Source organism: Pteropus alecto, unplaced genomic scaffold (assembly GCF_000325575.1).
Source record: "Pteropus alecto unplaced genomic scaffold, ASM32557v1 scaffold81, whole genome shotgun sequence".
NCBI classification, from domain to species: Eukaryota; Metazoa; Chordata; class Mammalia; order Chiroptera; family Pteropodidae; genus Pteropus; species Pteropus alecto.
The window spans coordinates 16,878,880-16,885,860 of record NW_006433378.1 but is presented as its reverse complement, the minus strand read 5'-3'; positions in this window follow the sequence as shown (position 1 = coordinate 16,885,860).

Sequence of the window (6,981 nt, the reverse complement as noted above, 5' to 3'; positions counted from 1 at the left end):
GGGTGCAGAATCGGAGATGCACCTTGAGGGGAGAACCTAAAAGTCATGAGTTTTTCTCTGTGGGGAGGTGAGGAGCAGTGGAAGATGGATATAAGGGTGGTGGGAAGGCCTGGAGAAATACAAAACATGGGTGGGCATAAAAACAGTCTGTGACGAAGGGCCAATCTTTCCTCTAACGTACGCTTTAAAATAAAACACAATCCCCAAAGTCCAAGACCTATACAATATATGCCACTGATTCCACTGGAGGATATCATAGCAATGTCAAATTGCTTTCAAGTTCTCTCAGTGTTTACTCTCAGTTACTCACCTAGAACCTAAGAAGCAGTTCACAGGCTGCCTGCCTCACCTCACCAGTGATACTGGCAGCCATGTGTCACTGGTCTGCTGGTATGATAGATCTAGCAGAATTTTAGGGTTTGGGCTTTCAGTCTTTTCGACAGCTGTGGCCCCCTGAGAGCAACCCCTTTGCTCTAAGTTGCTGTATTTCGGCTCTGCAGCTGCCTGGCCCTCTGGAGAATCCTGGAATGCTGATTCTCAGGTGAGAAAAGCCGTTCCCAGATCTTTGCCAATATCTCTTGCACTCGTCTGGAGATTTCCATAGTCCTGGAGGCTGGGGTCGTAGTCTCACCTCATGGTTAGTGCAGCTTCTTAAAATATGTATTTTGTCTGTTGACGGCTGGTTTAACTGCTTGGAGAAGCTCAACTTTCTCTATGCTTTTGGACATGCTGAAATGCCCATTTTATGTGAAATAAGATGATGGACTCCATGATCTTAATATCTTCCTCTTCCTTTTATGCTTCCAGAGCTTGTTCGTAGGCCCACTTTGATCTTTCTGCTCACTATGGGTTTTCAGTCTGAGAAATGCAAACTATTGTGAACCCGAAGAAGAAAGATTCATTTGATGTGACCCCGAGAAGGAATTTATCTGTTGAGATAGACTCCTCATGGTCAACCGAGGGTTCAAATTTAATAAATAATGAGAGTCTAATGGCCATTTACTGACAGGAGCTTCTCAAGTACTCTGTATACTGGAAAGACTCTCAAAATGAACTCTTGGCTTCTCAACAAATGCCTCGTTTGTGTACACCCTCTGAGTCAACCGCTGCAGAGAAATTCTGGTTTTGTCTTTAGACCAATGGACTGAGACCTTCCCTGTCCAATCAGAACTTCTCCACAACAACCAATCAGAATGCGTAATACCGACCAATCAGGACTGTGCGATTAGGAACAATCAGAGCCCTGCGAATTTGGATACGTCATTTATGTAAAACAGACCTAAGCAGGAACTTGGGCAAGAACTTTCTATTTAAAAGATGGCCTCCCTTTTGTCTCAGTGGAGTGCATTTTCGATTTCCACCAGAGGTGGTGTTTCCCTGGTTTGAAAACTGTTTCACACGAATAAAATCTCTCCGTTTTCTATTACTCTTTGGGGGATTTTGGTTTACACCACCCACAGCTCATGAGAAGAAGTTAGGTGATTTACATACCCCAGACATATCAATGCTGCCCTTTACCAGTCCAAATCGAATTTCACTCCAAACTGCAGGATGCTAATTCTAGCCACCCACGTGAACCTCGGTACAAAAATCTGACGTCAAAAAACCTCCTCACGCATGCAGGAATTCTCCCATAAGTGAAGGCAGGAGAGCTGGTCTCTCATATCCCTTCAGGAAGGAAGATAAAAGATTTACGGATTTCCAGTGGAATTTTTCCTGACTCTTGGTGATCCACTAGACAGAAACAGGGGAGATTTATTTTCTGACTGGGCCTCATATGTGCAAGCTCAGTCATCTGCAACCCAACTAATTAGAAAGGTCAGCGGCGCCTTTTGAGCAAAGTAGAGAAAAAGACCTCAGCCAAACTGCAAATGTGCATTTTACTGATGAGGTGTCACGCCGAAGCAGTGGGAGGACAAAGAATGATGCTCACGCCTCGAGGAGAACTTTTGTGAGAAATTTTTTCAGGCAAAGGAGTGACTGTTACTGCTGGAGAGGTCACTGTCAGCAGCTTCTGTGCAAAATTAATAACATAACGTGGATGGTACCATGTTTCGCTGTTCCTGTAGAAGAGGATGGCTGCATTATGAATAAAGCATAATTATAAGAATAAGAAAGAAAAGATGAAATATGAAATATTCCCAGCTCAATAACGAACCATAGCTGAGCATACGGAAGTTATTCATTCCAGTAGTACAATGAAAGGCACCACATTTCTTAAGCATTTGGTATGTTCCAGACACTGTATTAAGGTGATTTTCTATATTTTAGAAGTAATGTACTATTGTCTTCCTTTTATAATTGAGAAAGCAGAAACTCAGAGAAATTGAACAATATGTCCAACGTCGTACAGACAGCTTTTCCAAACCAGGAAAAGCTAGGACCAATGTGTATCTGAATCCAAAGTTGATCCTCCATATTCCATCACCACTGCAGAGCAGCTCTCAGCTATCAGATCACTATATACACCATTGCTACATCAATTCTACTCCTCTACCAAAATTAAATAATAGTGCGAACTCATATTACGTTAGAATATAATTAAAGCACTATGGTAGTGCCTAGCCTGTGTCCGTTAAATAATACAACATAGAAATAACAGACAAAACTTAAACTTATATAAGGACACAGACACAATCCATTTGTTGTACTATATTATCCAAAGAGATGTTATCCAAACAGCTCTATGAAATTTTATTCTATTAGATTACATTCCAGTGCGAGAAGTGCAAGTACACTCGGAGCCTCAGCACATTTATCGATCTGAGAGAACTTGATGAAAAAATGAAATTTCTCTAGAACATATCAGGATGGGAGAACAACAGGAAATTATGCCACCATGGAGGCCGGAATATTTTATGAAGTCCTTTTGCTACTGATGCGACTATAGTTTTATCTATAATAGGAAGCTCTACCAAAAATATGCCAGCTCATCTGAGCTGCAGGCTCAGAGTTCTACCTTTATTCCCAAGTGATGAGTTTGACATAATCCCCAGGGATAAATAGCTGCCCTAGATATGAATAAGAATCCTTCAATAATCGATGTTTGTGAAGATGCAGATTCTTAGACCTTACCTCATAGAAGTGCTCCAGCAGGCCTGACTGAGGTGGGGCCCAGGGATCTGCATTTTAACAACATCGGTTTCTGACACAGGTAGTCTACTGCTTAGTGATTGAGAACAGAGGATCTTTCTAGAGGATCCTTCGCTCTAGCTTGGAATGAGTCCCTCAGGTTCACGTTTGTACCCACAGTAGGGCTATCACGAGGCCTGGGTCTAAGGTGTTTGAGGTCTTCTCAGATTCTCTAATTGCTGGAGTATTGCTTAAACTGCACCAAGTCTACCTATGACGACGAATCCATCCCTAGGACACACCTGAATGAGACTGCCCTTTACATGCAGGATTGCTGAAGTTCTGTTCAGGTACAATTTGCTTCCTTTTATTTGCTCTGGGCTGTTCTCAAAATAAAACTGTGAACTAGAAGAAATCGGCTTTTGTATCCTACTTCCTATGCCTCCATCACCGCCAATTTCAATATCCAAACTACATATGGGAAACTAAAGCTTCTCAACTACGCGGCGTCATGAACTGAGGCACCCAACCAAAGCAGCCTGGCCCTCTTTCTCTTGCTCTGGATTACTATTTCCTCCATCAAAATGTACTTTATTCATTTCTCATTTAGTAAGGATCCCAGAATCAGCACAATAACAAGATTTTATATAATACATTTAAATAAACTAACAGATTCATATTTTATCTGGGAGCCAGACTAGAGCCAAGAAAAGCAAATATTTTATCTTGGGTCTCACACTTTGCAAAATAAAATTAATGAATAAAGTTAGAATGATGGTGTCAGGTGGTGGAAAGGCAAAGACGTTCCTTCCTCCATTTTACTGTTACAAAGAGTAAAAATATACTTAATTTATCAGTAATCCACTCCCTTTGTTGACAATTCAACAAGTTCATAGAAAAATTTAGCCAGCCAATAGAACTTGAACTTCAACATGGCATAAGCTGGACTCTAAATACGGTTTAATGTTTCAAAAAGAAAATCAGGATAACTTGTTAGACTACAAAATATAGTCAAAATCAAAGATAAGAATCATCTAAAAAAATAGCTTGATTAAACGTGAGGTTCTACGGCAATGTGCAAAATCACAAATCCAACCCGAGACCAACTACTGTAGAATTAGGACAGACAAAAGAGCCCAGCAAAATTCTCAAGGGAAAATAGAGAAAACCAGTTCTCCTATAAAGCTCTAAAGAGAAAGTACAGACTTACCATATCTTAGACCATCTTTGATGACCTGACAGTATCTGATATGCTTAACACTTAAATATATCATGAAATAGTAGGAGTTTAGAATAAGATAAAGGGAAGGAGGGAAATATTCTTTAATCTACCGATATTTTTCCAACATTAGAATCATTTGAACTTTGGCTCAGTCCTTGGATTCAAAGATATCTAGAAGTCTCATTTAGCCATAATTTTCAAACTTCATGATTATAATTAACATTTAAGACTTAATGGATGCTAATGGGTTGCTTTTTTTAGGTAGCATGTTATTTTAACAGGATCTATTTATATACAAAGCCTTACAAATTCTAAGGAATAACTCTAATGGTAGAAAGTCCAGGCACTATAGTAAGATGGGAGAAAAGATGTTGAAGAGGGAGGTAAGTGATCTTGCAATCTCTAAAATAAATAATTATACATTGTCACCTACTGTTCCCAATTAAAAATAGAACAAGCCCTTGCTTTAATACAGGACTTACTACATGGTCCAATTTCAACAACGACTGCTTTAACCATCCCTAAGGTAAGGAGCAGAAATATGGTTCACATTGAAAAAGATCCATTAGGAGATAAAGTATAATAATCTCACTCAGATGAGAGAAGTCTTAATGTCATCACACAGTAAGACAATTCATTTTGACTTGGAAGTCTCTCCTTTAGGCTGAGCTATAGGTATCTGGAGAAATCTTGGTTGGCTTAGGAGAATAAGAGAAGGTGCTTGGTAGAATCTGACTTCCAGCTTCAAGTGAGGCCCTGGAAGTCAGTATGTCTGGGTCATATACCTTCTACATAGGAACACATATCTGGGGCTCAGGACTGACACTGTGGTAGTTATGATATGGTCCTAGCTGACCTTGACTGTGATCTTACATCCAACCACTGCACTCAGCTCTTCACTGTGTCAATGCAGTATAACTCAGCATTTCTCTCGGCCTTTGTTTCTCTATTCGGACAATAAATATGATAATAATGCAGATCTACACAGCTATGGTGGAAACAAAATGAAACTGCAAGTAAAAACACTTGACAAATGCTCAAGCACTAGATGATTCTTAAGTAGTCATGATACAAAATCAGAGGCTTTTCTCTTCCGTACATATCTTTCAGTAAATAAGTAATTGGCCCTATGCAAATATAGAGAACTTAAGAATCATTACCTTGAGAATCAGAAGCTCTTAGGGCTGAAGGAATCTGTATTTTCAGGCGGCAGCCAGTTTGTGTATCCACTGCAGGAACTACTGCTCTACACCCCATATGCATCAGCTATAACCCAAACAATGTGCTTGTATATAGAGGGTCTAGAACCCCGGTATTTTTACTTCTGACCCTCTGCTCAACTCTGGAATGGAAAGCCCTCCAAACTGCCCCATACTGTGTCAAGGAAGCAGACAAGTATCAAAAGCAGTTCCCACACCTTCACATCGAACATGCACTGTGAAATCCTTTTCATTAACTATAAATCATATGTATTTTAAAAAACAAAACTTAGAGCATACCGATAAATGAAAGAAGCCAGTCTGAAAAGCCTATATACTATATGATTCAAAGTGTACAACATTTCGGAAAAGGGAAAACTATAGAGACAGTAAAATGACCTATGGCTGCCAGGGCTTGGGGGACAAGGAGAGAGTGATGAATAAGTGGAGCACAGAAGATTTTTAGGGTGGCGAAATTGTTGTTGGAAAATGTAATGGTAGTTACATGATACCATACATTTGTCGAAACTGTGGGGGCAGAAAAATTAATTTCCTCCTACCCTCCTAAGTTCTTTAAGTTTTTCTGGCTACACTACTAATCAAATTAACAAGAGAAAATTTTATTAAAATTACTTAAAAAAAAAAAACCATCAAAACTATTCTGAATGAAAAAGGGGCCACATATTAAACCTGATAAGCTCAGGAGAGGCCGCATGGCGGACCTCACAAACTCAGAGACCAAAAGTGGCAAGGGTGGTCTGAACATAAAAATTCCTAACTAAAAGCAGGTCATGGTGGGTAGTCATGTCCCAGGCCTGAAGCTTCCCTGACAAAGGTCAATTTTTACCTTTGAAATCGTCTTTCGTCTTTATGTATCTAAGATAACATACCTTTGAAATGTCAGAGTAATTTTATTTTCCAGAACCTTCAAAGGCACAACGTATGCACCAGAGCACAGAAACCCTCATTGTTGTCTTGTTGCCCACATTTCATCTCCATCTGCTGTAAATATTATCCTGTACCCACTAATGTAAAATAGTATGTGTCTCTCCTTTTGCTTTTTATCCAATCTGAGAGATTTCCCTGCTTCGCTTTCTCCCACCTCCCTAACCTACCACCAATGGATTTTATGTAACTCTCCTTACGTCTCCTTCTTTGATTCTAATGTATAAAATAAGCTGCAAAACTGCTATTCTCTGGAGGATTTTCTCAATCCATTGAAATTTTGCTTCCCAGCAATTGTCATCAGTTTGCTTCAAATAAACTCTTAGAGGAATTTTTCTTAGGCTGAATGTTCTTTCGTTGACACTACTAAGATAAACCTAATAGAGATGAGGTATTATGTCTGGGATTTGCTTCAAAACAACTTGAAGAGGAATGGAGAGTGGGCACAGGTCAAATTAAAATTGGCTGTGAACTGATAATTGTATAATTAGAGAGTGATGGGTACATGGGGTTCATTACACTATGCTCTCTCTTTGAATATGT